We start from the raw sequence: 13,122 nt of genomic DNA, 5'->3' as shown, positions 1-13,122 counted from the left end.
CGGGTGGTGTTTGGTTTCTCCACTATGTAGCTACCACTTCCCCCTACATTTACTGGGTCCTCCGACTTGCTTTTGGAACCAGCATTTTAGATTTTTCTCCGTGTCCCTGGCAGGGTGAGGAACCTCTCCAGGACTTGCAACACTACAAGTAATTGCTACTTCCCATGAAGGGAGCGTTCATAATGACATTAAAAACTGAAGACCTTTTTAATGTGTATTTAGGCTTTTCCCTAATGCATGGATGATTAAAATTAGAGAAAGCTGCTACCAACTGGATGACAGTTCCCTTATCCCCTCTAATCTAATACAAGATTAACTCCTTTCCACTGTTCTATTAATATCCCCAGTCAAACACTTCCCTGATTTGATCCCTGCCATGCTTGTTCATGAATAAATGGATGGAGCTATGTTCCTACAGGGTTTATTTTTTTTCCCTATTCCATCAAATCAAGATAAAAGAACAGCTTAAAAGAAATGGCTCAGACTTCATTGGAAAGAGTAATACTTTGGGGGGGGGGTGCGGGAATATGTTTTTAATAGCTTGGGAAAATTAAAAGGATGATGACAAATCCAAAGCATGTGCCACCTCTCATCAGTATCTCGGGACCCAGTTATTGGAGAGGGTGACAGCTGAGTTATTAAATTATGTAGATGCTAATTGAAGGCACAGCCAAGCAGGAGGATCTGTTGCCTTCAGAAGCACTTTCAGGTTATTAGCTGTGATGTCAGTGATGGAGCGCAGCTTCTAGACCCATTGCCAGGCACGCTTCGGGAAGGAATGCTTGGGTGTCTGGTCTTCACGGTAGCCCTCATTTCTCAAAGTCACTTTGGTGTCTGAGGTGTAAATGTTTCCCATTGTATGTTACACCCAAGGCCCCCAGAGAGCTGTGATCTGCACGCTGAGGCCATTTCCCATCTGGCCCCACAGAGGTCTAGGGCTGTGGGGGGTCCGCTGGTGCTTTATACGTGGGATCTCTCCGTGGGAATAGTGGCTGGATTAGAATTTGCCTTAAAGGACTGTGGGGCAAGAGCAGGCGGCATCAGTTTAAGATTTGGAATGGCCCAGTCCTTAGAAATGGCCAAAAGGTTCATTACTCTTGATACAGCTCTCTGAGAGAAACAGCAATGACAGTAGTAACCTGGATTTGCAGAGCCCTTTGCCCTTTCAAAGCACTCTTGGAAATACCTCTTTTGAGGAATATAGCCACAATGCATTGGTTTAAAACTCAGCATCGTCGTCTCCTGGCTATAACCTTAACACTGTGTGACCTTGCCATGTCTCAGCTTCGCCATCTGCAAGATGGAGATAATAGTGGTTCCCTGCACTTAAGTTGTTGTAGGAATTAAATGAGATAATATTGGTTGAGTGCCTAGAACAGGTCCTGGACACAGTACTGTCATCATCCTACTATCCTACTGAAGGAGGTAAAGGTGTTTACTAATACCCTGTTTTGATGGATGAAGAAGTAGAAGCCAGCAGTTCAGTGATTTGCCTATGATCAGTGATGGGGACCTAGGATAGAAGGAAGCCATTCTGAGCTTTTGAGTCCTGCTTTAGGTCCCTACTGAGGGTCCCTCCTCCCTCCAGTCTTTTGAGGATTTTATCACGTTAAATGGTTTTGAAGCACAGAAAGCCTTGAGCACCCCACCTGGACATATGGAGCAAAGCCTGGACCAGAGTGTATCCCCACAGAAATGCTCAGCTCCTTACCCCAGCCCCCAAACCCACCAGAGCGTGGACCTGTGGTAGCTGTCAGACACAGAGTCAATGGGGAGCCAGTCAAATGAGAACAGGCACAGCCTAACCCACTGCCCGCCACGCCCAGGCCCCAGCTTCCCCAGCAGGAAAGCTCGCTGATGGCTGCTTCCACCAAGCCCAGCAGCCACGGTGGCAGCAGCAGATGTAAAGACTTAGCTCTCGTTCCGAAGTAAAGACCAAGGAAGCATCTGAGAGATGGGTTTTATAACTTCAGCTCTTTGGGGAATGAAATGTAAATTTGACCCAACTTTGACAGTAGACACCACAGAAGAATTTGTTTTCAAAATCACTTTCATTTTTATATTACACATTAGCATGAAAAGAGAAAAGACAGACACATAATTGAGTGCACACCCAAGTATCACCCAGTTATAAAGAGAGAGAACAGCACACACACGCACAGTGCCACTCAGCTAACACACATTCTCAGAGGGGACCTCCCAACGACTAAGGTCCCAGGGATAACTTAACGCCCTGCACCCTGGCCTGAAACACACACAATGACAAAAAGAAACAGGACTAGCCCTGGCTGGTTTGGCTCAGTGGATAGAGCGTCGGCCTGTGGACTGAAGAGTCCCGGGTCGATTCTGGTCAAGGGCACCTGCCTGGGTTGCAGGTTCAATCCCCGGTGGGGGGACATGCAGGAGGCAGCCAATCAATAATTCTCTCTTCATCATTGATGTTTCTATCTCTCCCTCTCTCTTCCTCTCTGAAATCAATAAAAATATATTTTAAAAAAGAAAGAAACGGGACTAATAAAAAGAGAGACATTGCTTCCAATTATCAGAGTTCCTGTTCCATTAGGTATTTCATTAATCATGCAAAACAGGGAAATACACATATGAGGGAGGGAGAGAAAATGAGTTAAGAAATATATATATTTGCTCCTCACTATCTTTTAAAAACAAAAAAACTGGAAGAAATGGGCTGAGTGACTCCCTTGGGTGATGAGATTGTGGGTGTTGTGTTACAGTTGGTTCCTCTTTCTATAGGCAGCCTCCATATTTATAAGGATGTATTTTACCATGGGAACTGGGGGAAGCACATTTTTTAAATCGGTAGCCACCAGGCAGCAGCTGTAATGGTATACACTGCAGGGACCACATCTTTGACATCATAGCTTAGGGAGCTGTGTGGCACTAGGTTTGTTTCCATCCTGGTGAGAGAGTGCAGAGCTATCAATTGCAGGTCAGTGTGCCTGGTAATTAACTAAAGAGGTCTGGACTTTAGAACCTGAGTACCCGGCCATGAACGTTGGGATAGAGGACATAAAAACATGTGTGAACATCTTGGTGCATACAAAGATGTAATCAAACCATATACCTTCCCAGTGCCTCTGAAAAGTGTTGGAAATGAGCCAAGTATCAGATTCCTCCTCTTACACAGGGCCCAGCTGGCCGGATCCCCAGCAAGATGAAGTGGGAGTCCTTGGTGGGCGTACTTGGCCCTCAATTTACAGTATGTAAGACTGAGGGCCAGCCAAAGAAACAGGGTCTTGCAGAGATGCCAAATCACAAGCCAGAAGACCATCCAAGTGAGTTGGCATGGACAGAGCAGGGAAAGCTGGATACTGAGCCAGGAGACAGGGCCCCCAGAGATCAAGTTACAGAGGGGAGCAAGTCCCCTGTGGGGATCTGCCCCTGGAGTGTGGCCAGGCTGGGGTGGTCTGTTGGAGTGAGGATTGATTCAAATGTGAACTGGAGCTGTTCTTGGGAGTGATTGAAATCAGCATTGCAAGTCCTGGATTGGCACTCTCTGTGTTTCCACAGCCCTGTTACTACTGCCCATCGAAACCCGACAATAGAGAAATTGAAAGGGATTTGTATCCCCCAGGAATACAAGAATTGCTGGTACCGTATTACTGTGATGACTTTATTTAAATGTATACCATTCTCTTGATACACGATGCTTGAAAAGCTCTCAGTAAAAATACTGAGCTTTTACCACCTCTGCTAAGGAAGCAATAAACGTCACCTGTAAGGGAGGAAATGGAAGGTTTTTGCCTAATGTTGAAGACCTTGGCAGATATCAATAATAGGATTTTTATAAGAAATGAGACTCTCCAAATTGTGGATAATGGGTTGACAGATTTCCCAGATGGCTTAACGAATCACTGATTGGAAACAGAGCATAAATTATAGGCAGGAACGTAAACACCAAACCAAAATTTGAATATAAGCAGAATAGAAATTCTAAGATCATTAACAATTAGTAATTGCTTGTAACCTTTAACGTCATCCTGGCTAGAGGTTATTTGGTATGGATGCCCACAAAACAACAGAAAAGGCTTTTCTTGGCATAGTTCCCTTCAGTAGATATGAATGGAGAGCCGCCTTCTGTGTGCCACATCTTTCTGGGAGTTAGGAATGCAGAAGCAAACAAAAAGACAAGGTGCCTGCCCTCGTGGACGCACATTTTAGTGGAGACAGACTAATAAACAGGGATACATAAGCGATGTATATGGTCTGGCAGCAGGGGACATGCAGTGAAGACATCTAAAGCTGAAGATGAGATAGATGTGTTGAAGGACGGTGCTTCGACTCGGAAAGGGGAGAAGGGAGCCAGTGGCCCTAGTTTCAGAAGAGAAATGGTTTCCGTAGCCGGAGACAGGAACCTCCGGCAAGTCGTTTCACTGTCTGGTAGATATTCCTTATCTATCCATCAAGTGACGTGGTCAGCTGAGGGATCTTAGTCACAAGCAAGCTCCCACAGCCCTGGTCGGCAGTGGTGCTTTGATACATGACACAAGGGAAATTAGGAAACAGATTGGATTTCAAACATAGGAAGTAATTCACCAAGTAGTGCTCTCTTGTGGCAGTAAAACGAAACCACAGGTTGCCCACGGGAAGGCTTTTGCTTGGGGATGGATGCTCCCAGGAGGGGCCACGCTGGTGCTTTCATGAGAGAGGCTCCAGACCAGGGATCCCTTCTGAGAGGGAGGAGCCCAGCAAGGCCCAGCGCTGTGGGTGTGTTTGGGGTGGAGGTCACAATGATCCCAAAGCCTGTCAGGATGCACAAAGGCAAGAGAGGGGCCAAGAACATTTCTAAAAGAAGACCAGCCCCATTCAGTGAAGGGAGAAGAGAAGGGAAGGCAGGAGATAGGGGGTAGGCATCACAGGTGTATAGAGGGGAATACGTGTATAAACTAATTCTTTCCAAGTGCTTATTGGTTGTCTCAATACCATTTGTTGAAAAACCCCAGGTGGAGGCTTGGGGAAGTGAGTGAAAAGGTGCAGGGATTCAGAAGTACAGATGGGTGGTTACAGAATAGTCATGTAAAGGACAACATAGGAAATGTAGTCAATAATATTTCCATAACTATGTACGGTGCCAGTTGGGTACTGGAAATATCAGGGGAAACACTTTCTAAAGTATATGAGTGTCTACCCACTAAGCTGTACACCTGAAATTAATACAAAATAATATTGACTGTAAACTAATTGGGGGGAGGGAGGATTTTTTTTTATCAATAAGAAAAATCCCTCTTTTTCTTTTCTTCCCAATACTACCTTTATCATAGACTATTTTTTCTTCTTTCGGGGGTTTTCTGTTTAGTTCCATTAATCAGTCCCTGATCTCATGTGAGTGTCTGGAGTGGGCATCTAGAGTGCTAGTAGTCCACGGGGGATTCGGAACCACATTGCGAACTGCAGTTAGATGTGCGCTTTCCCAAGCGGAGCTCATTATCATCCTGCACCTTAGACCCTGATAGCAGTAAGTCAGAGGGAACTGTTTTGGGCAGTGCTGTGCACCTCGGAGGAGATTAATCATTTGTGCCTGAGTGTAAGGTCGGGCCATGACCTCCTGGCCACAAGGAAATCAGGGGATGTTGGGAAAACGCGAAGCCTGTCATCTGTAATTAAGTCTGGTAGAGATCAGTGGAAGGTCCTGTAATTTTATCAGTTTTTCCATTCTCCACAATTAACACCACCGACTGGCTCTGCCTGACCTGCTCCCTGTGGGAGTGCCCAGCCTGGCTCAGCAGGTGTCTATCACCCTGTGAGAAGCAGAGGGACTCTGTTTCTACCCATGTGGGGGGAGAACAATGTTATCGGACCCTTCCAGGCAGATAGCAGAGGTGGGTTTTTCCCAGCCTTGTCCTGCCCTCGCTCATCTCCTGCCGTCAGGCCATCATAAGCTGCAGACAGAGCCAGTCCACCCTCAGAGAGCAGGAGACGGAGGGAAGCAGTGCGTTTCTGACTGTGCGTGTCTGGGCTCGTGGCAGGGTCCACGTAATGGAGGACTGAGCCCTGGACAACACCTTGTCCACCTTCTATGCCACAGGTTCCCCAAATAATAGGGCGGAGGAGTAAGGAATAAAGGAGGAAGACGGTGAGAGGTAGTTGTTCACTGCTCCCTTTGTATCTCACTGTGTGAACCCCATGCCTCTGTTTTCACCTTATCACATTGCGGTGGTGTTTATTGATTTGTCTGCATGCCCAGCCCCACCCCCCAGGAGCTGCCTAAGAGTGTCAGGACTGTTTTCATGATCTAGGGCAGGGGTGGGCAAACTTTTTGACTCGAGGGCCACAATGGGTTCTTAAACTGGACCGGAGGGCTGGAACAAAAGCATGGATGGCGTGTTTGTGTGAACTAATATAAATTCAAAGTAAAAAGAGCAGAGGGGAGAGCAAGAGAACCGGATAGAACAGCCAGATCCGGCCCGCGGGCCGTAGTTTGCCCACGGCTGATCTAGTGTGATCTAGTAGTGAGTGGTGAATAAGTGTTTGAGAAGTGATTACGTGAGTGAATTTTAGACTGTTTGTGACAGCACTAGTATTTGTGTTGTAACCCCCTCCCCCCATTGCTACATTCAGTTTCGCCACGTTGGGGGTCAGTGGGTGCAAGGGGGAAGGCAAGTGTCTGCTTTTTAAAAAGAAACAAACAGTAGCACCCCCTCTAGTGCCTGATGCCCTGGCACATTTTCCAGGTCTGTGTCACTAAAATCAGAGAAGGAATCTTGGAAATGAGGTTGGGGCTCTTTGCTGAGAAAGATCAATCCTGTGCTCTCAGCAGGTGACACATTGCAGCATGAGGTCATTGCTGCCTAGAGCCCGCGCGACAGCCAGGCTGTGACTGGCAGAAGAGCTTCCAGGCTGTGACTGGCAGAAGAGCTTGGCTGGGTCTCTGCTCTGCAGACAGGATCTCAAGGCCTCGCAGAAAAGCCCCAGAGAAAACAGGACGAAGATCCCAGAAGTGGCAAAAGCCCCATTTCCAGTTGCTCCTTCCCTTCTCAGGTTCAACTCTGAGCAGCTTTGCTAATCACATAGGAACGTCTTTGGGGAGAGATTTTACTTATCCTTTCCTTTGTTTGCTTAGCCTCATCTTTATTTATTGTTTTCTTTTAAGGCAAACAAAAAGTTCAAATAGCTCTTATCACAGCTCGCAGGCACGCAAACTGAAGACCTTCTGTTCAGCCTTCACCCAAAACTGCCTCCCTCCACTGGCGGCATCCGTCCCAGAGCCATCCTGGGAGGGGATGTTTAATTGCTAATTAAACGTTTCGGGGCAGTGAGAGGATTCCCTGGGAAAGGCTTATGGGACAGTGTGTGGTTACTTCCTCTCCACATAGAGAAGATGAACGTGATGCAGGGCCCATGCCACACAAGTTCTCTGTGGAACCAGTTTTTCATCCCTCATCCTTGGCATCTGGCAGTGTTGCTTTGGAAAAGAAACTATCACAATAATGTGAGGAGGAAAAGCAGCATTAAAAATACCCCCAGCTTGCCGAAACCCGTTTGGCTCAGTGGATAGAGAGTCGGCCTGGGGACTGAAGGGTCCTGGGTTCGATTCTGGTCAAGGGCATGTACCTTGGTTGCGGGCACATCCCCAGTGGGAAGTGTGCAGGAGGCAGCTGGTCGATGTTTCTCTCTCATCGATGTTTCTAGCTCTCTATCCCTCTCCCTTCCTCTCTGTAAAATATCAATAAAATATATTTTTTTAAAAAAATACCCCCAGCTGTTTATCTACTCTAAAGTGTGCTGGGTACACACAATTTTCTTCATGAAGACACCTTTTTTAAAGATAAGTAAGTTGCCTTTAGATAAGAAGTGTTCTCTTGGCCAGAGTCCATTCCCATGTGGGACCCGTGGGGCAGTGGCCGCTGTGTGTGTGAGACTGTGTTGCTCTGGAAGCAGCTTCGGCCAGGGGAGACCCACGGCAGGCACAGAGGGGGGAAAAAGTTAAAGTATCAGGAAACGTTAAGCAGGGGAAACAATATTTATGTGTCTGTAGTGTGTGTGTGTGACAGAGACACAGAGACAGAGATGAAGAAAGATGTGTTTTGATATGTGGGTTCTAGTTAGTTTTCTTAGAAAAATCCTTTTCTAGAATGACGTAGGAGAAAATCTTGGACAATAAAACCATCTGGTTTTATAGGAAAGTGTCTGATCAGATAGAGTATAACTTGTGTTTTTATTTTTTTTTATTTTGCTGTTGCTGCTACTGGAAGTAGAATATTTGCTTCGTTTTGTTGCTTTTGCTAAAATAAAATACTGTATCTTCCTACTATATCCACGCCTTGCTAGAGAATGGAGCTTGCTTTTTTGCCTCACTTGATTCTAACTCCTGCTTCCTATGCTGACCAGGTCGCACCTGTTTTCATCTTGCTTTGTTTTCTTTTAAGTTTAAGGGTTTTATTATCAAAGTCTTGGAAAAGCAGTTTCAGAAGCTGTACCAACATGGCCAGACTGCAGCCTACTTTTGTTTTTACTGCACAAAACGCCTGTAACTAAGAAAACAGTTGCCTAACTACTTTGCCTTTAACATGGAGGCACTGTGGACATGAGATTGCTACCGCAGAAACAGTAACACAAATTTAGTGGTTTTATATGACTTGAGAGCAAATAAAAACTTGAGAGTACATTACCAAGTACATTTGTCTTATTTTAAAAGCATTTGAAGGTCAATTTAAAATGCACTACCTCCTTTTTCCACCAAATTGATGGGAAAGTTGAAAATCAGGACAAGAGATAACTTTCTTTTACAGATGGACCCAGGGATGGGCAGATAGCTTTCAATGATGTGGGTGTGGAATAAGTTATTTCAGGGGGAAAATTCCCAAACACATTATGAAAAAGTATACAACACTACTTCAAAATATTCTATTTACTCGCTGCCAAAGACAGTTTCATTGGAAATTTTGTTTCTATAATTAAATCCTAGTTAGCCATCAGAAAAGGTTAGTGCATATATATAACCTTTCAAAGTTAAACAAAAACCACAAAAATCCAGCCACAGGCCTAGAGGAGAATCTATCTCAAATGCTTATTTCCAGGTATAACTATAAGAATGTTAATTTGTCATGTCAGCAAACAAGGCCATAAGCAGACACATCACGTTGGAGGATTTGAGTGTAGCTGCTAGTCTTGTTTCACCACGTCTGAAATCGGATACCTCCAGTAAAGAAACAGCGGAACCATGAAGAGAGTACGGGAAGCACAGTCCATAATTCCTGCTGCCATCAACCAGGTAGGAGAGAAGAAAAATGCCAGCACTCAAGATCAAAACCACCTTTTAGGAGGGGCGACTCCCTCCTCTTCTTGGCACAGGCGGTCACGAAACAGATGCAGATCACACTCTTAAGATTAGGTGGCGATCCAAAAGTCCAACATGGAGATCTCCTTCCAGAGAGGAAGCTAGAAGGTCAAGGAGCACATCAAAACCCAGAGACAAAAAGAAAGAAGGCAATTAAAGAAACATTCCAAACTACCACCAGAAAGTTACAGCGCAGCCAAGCAGTCCAGAAGTGGAGGTCGAGAGACGCAGCGGAGAAGCAGGAGGGGCACACGATCTCCTAAAAGCCCAGGTCTCCGAAAAGAAAATCTTCTCGCTCACCATCCCCTAGGACAGTGGTCGGCAAACTGCTGCTCTGTTGACTAATGAGTTTGCCGACCACTGCTCTAGGGGCATAAAAAGGAGAGGAAACATAGATAGAGAAGAAGCAGAGAGGAATGAGAATGATCAACAAGCAAGAAGAAGAAAAGGAAAGATAAGGCAAAGGATCGGGAAGGAAATCAGAGAGTGATTATGATGTAAAGTTACACGGGATACGATGAGGAGGAACAGGGCTATAACAGGAAGAAAGAAGAGAAATCAGCAGAAGCAGGGCCCTACAGCGAAAGAATGTCCTGCGGAAAAGGGAACTGGCGCTTCACTAAGGGAATCCAAAGTGAAAAGCGGCGATTATCATGAAGTAGCCGTGGGTGAGTGACTGAATATCGCCTCCATGGGAACCCAGCTGTACTCACACACAGGGTCATGCCTGCGTGTGATCTTAATGCTGTATTTGCCCATTGCAATGGACAAATGGTTATAAAGCTCCTGATATTGATAGTATTCACATCCAAAAGCTTTTAAAAAGTGGTCCAAAGGTAACCAACTCCTGACATGGCAAAGCCTGAGGGAGTAACTGAGCAGTTTTATGATTCCGGTGCTGCTTCATAACAGAGTAGAAGCTGCGGGCACCTGCACCAGGTGTAGAGTCTTTGTGTTGTATGATCGCCTTCGTAAGTTAAGTAAGTTCACTTACAGTGTTTCTAGAACTTGATTCTTTGCTGTAATAGAGCCTTGTAGGGAATGCACTGATTGCATGTTAATTGTGGCATCTGTTTTTTTTTTTAATGAGTTCATGTCTATTAAAACTAACAAATAATAGCTTTATAACAAAACCTATCAGGTTGAAGGAAGAAAAAGATCACTAAAAAGTATGATATTTGGGATTCACTTCAAAATAAAACAATAGAGGTGGGAAATAGACATCAGACAAGAGGGATTATGAGGGATCCCTAAAATATATAGTTGTTATTATATAATATCTGGCATTTACCTCAGAGCAATGGAGGAGAGGAGGGAAGGAGGTAAGAGTTTAGATGAGACAGTATTGCCAGGAGTTGATAATTGTTGGCACGTGGACATTCATAGTATTATTCTGTCTACTTTTATATTGGTTTATACAGGTCTGTAATACAAAGGCAAAAGAAACAGTTGTACACATGTCCCTTAGCCCTTAGATATGGAAGAAAACACAGTAGATCTCAAGGAAATCAGGCCGCAGGCTACTAAGGTATTTTGCTAAAAGGAAGATACTGACATTTAGTGTGGTGGTTGCTTTATATGAGGATGCTCGCTGTCATCAAATGTCATCATTGGTAATGAAAACAATGCTGGACTAAAGAAACCCCTGGTTATGGATCTGATCCAGACTTCATAGGTCTCTTCCACTGCCGATTACTTTGTGGGGATATTTACCATCCTAATGGACTATTCCTCTGAGGAAACATTCTAAGGCAGAGAAACTAGACAGATGACTCTATTTCCTAAAACCATCAACACAACATCCAGTGCAGACTGCAGTGCGGATTGAAGAGCCCAAGTAGTGCCTTTCTTTGTCTGTCAGAGCCCTCTGGGGATCACAAGGCGTGGGGAACTGCCCTTAGCTGCTGCTATATCAGTTCCATTTATAGACTGTAGGCTGCATATCCATGCGGCCCCCCATGGAATTGTATTGATTATCACTCCTTTCTCTTCTGGTTTCCCCCTGTGTTCCATGATGCACATACTTCCCTGGCCACAAGCCTAATTAACTCTCAAGAATCAGAGGAAACAATCTTATTAATATTCCTCAGGGGAATTCTAGTGAAGGAGGATAGGTAGTCTCAGGAACCAAGAGATCCAACCAGAAGTCAATTTGTGTCAAAAATATGTGCTGAAACTTTGAGTTCAAACTGTTGGCTGGGGCTTTGAATCATGCTCTGCCCGGAGGAGTCAGGATCCATAAAGGGGGACAGGGTATCCAATTTGCCACTGGGGTGCCCACTCCTTGTATTGAGCAGGGCACTGCGTGAGAGCCAAATGGCTTCTCCATTGCATCATCTTGTCTGTTGGAGCTTGGCGGAAGCTGCAGGTTTAACCCTAGGCTAGAGATCCCACTGGGAGTGCTTCTGTTGAAGAGGGATACTGACTATCTGGAAAGTCACTGTATGACTCTTGCTCTAGTCGTGACAAAAAAAATTGACAAGAGAGAACTTCTTGGACTCGAGGCACCAAATGTGAATTGGCACATTCATTCCCACCAGCTCTAGGGGATGGTTAACATGCTCACCAAACAGGAAGAGCTGGATGCGTGGAAATATGTGGCAGGAGATACCAACAGTGAAGCACAGAAACGAGAGATCCCCATCTCAACCTGGGCTATCTCCAGAGGAGAGGGAAGGAAGTGGTGTTAGAACACGATCCTTCTGATGCTACAGTAATCAGCCTTATTGGGAAATGCTTATAGCCCCAAGTTAAACTTAGAGCCAGGTTTTGGCATATCTCGAAGCTGTATCAAAGAAAAAAATAACCTGTACACCGTAAAGCCCTTTTATATTAGCCATTGATCGTGCAGTCACTTAGATTGAGTCTTCTTCCTATCCTGGAAGCTGATTAGTCATGCTGCACAGCGTGCTCCTGTAACCAAGGAAGCATTGGGGAAGTGGTGACCATTAGTGTCACTGTTGTAAACTATTTCTGGCCGATAAATGGAGAGAGAGAGAAGAAAGTGTGCCTCCTGCAGTGTTCCAAGTATAGGACCGCTCCGGAGTGTCCTAGAATCATGCCCCATCCAAGCAAGATTTGAATGACTGCATATGCCATGATGGCAAGGCCCCAGGGAGCTCTGCGTGGGGTAACACCTCTCCTTGCAGGGGAGCTTCCCTTCTTGGGGAGCCCGTGGCTTTTTTGCCTCTTATTCTGTGATGGAAGTTCTGGGTCTGGGTCTGTACTGTCCAGTATGGTAGCCAAGAGCTCCGTGTGGCTATTGAGTCTTAATTATTTTTTATCACACACAGAGACTTTCTTAGTTTCCTCTATACGAGCTAGTAGCATCCATCTTTTTAACAGAAACCTCAGTTCATTTGAGAGGCCAAACAGGTCCAGGGAAATAAGATGAAAATTAAACACTTAAATTAATCAAAAGGCACTACATCATCACCTAGACCTCCCACCACGGTGGTAGTGGGCTAAGATTAAGCTACAGCAAAATAACCTCATGCAACTGTTAAAGAATACACAGCAAAAGGTGAGGTTTGCTTTCCAGAAGACTATGGGACAATGAGCATTTTTTGCCCAAGGAGGTATTTAGCCAGGGAAAGGTCAAGATGGTTGAAGAGCAAACCAAATGGAAAAGGAACAGATACAAAAGAGACTAAGGGACAGTCTCCTAGCAGAGAGTGAGGGTCAGGCTTTTTCCTCCCAAGAAGCATCCGCTGCTCTGTGTGCTACCTTCCTGCAGCCCCCACCTGGGAGCTGCCTGCCTCACGGGGTCAGCAAGCAGAGCTGGATTCTGGGCTTCCTGGGGCTCTTGTTGTAATTTAGTATAGACC

At 45.3% G+C, this 13,122-nt stretch overlaps 1 protein-coding gene across 2 annotated transcripts in view; it reads left to right on the top strand.

Moving 5' to 3' along the window:
- TMEM108 (transmembrane protein 108) overlaps positions 1-13,122 on the top strand; it is a 256,362-nt gene that overhangs the window by 200,014 nt on the left and 43,226 nt on the right. The gene's annotated exons all lie outside the window — the stretch shown is intronic.

The sequence above is a fragment of the Plecotus auritus genome (assembly GCF_963455305.1).
Source record: "Plecotus auritus genome assembly, chromosome: 6".
NCBI classification, from domain to species: Eukaryota; Metazoa; Chordata; class Mammalia; order Chiroptera; family Vespertilionidae; genus Plecotus; species Plecotus auritus.
This window is presented reverse-complemented; position numbering and strand designations above follow the sequence as displayed.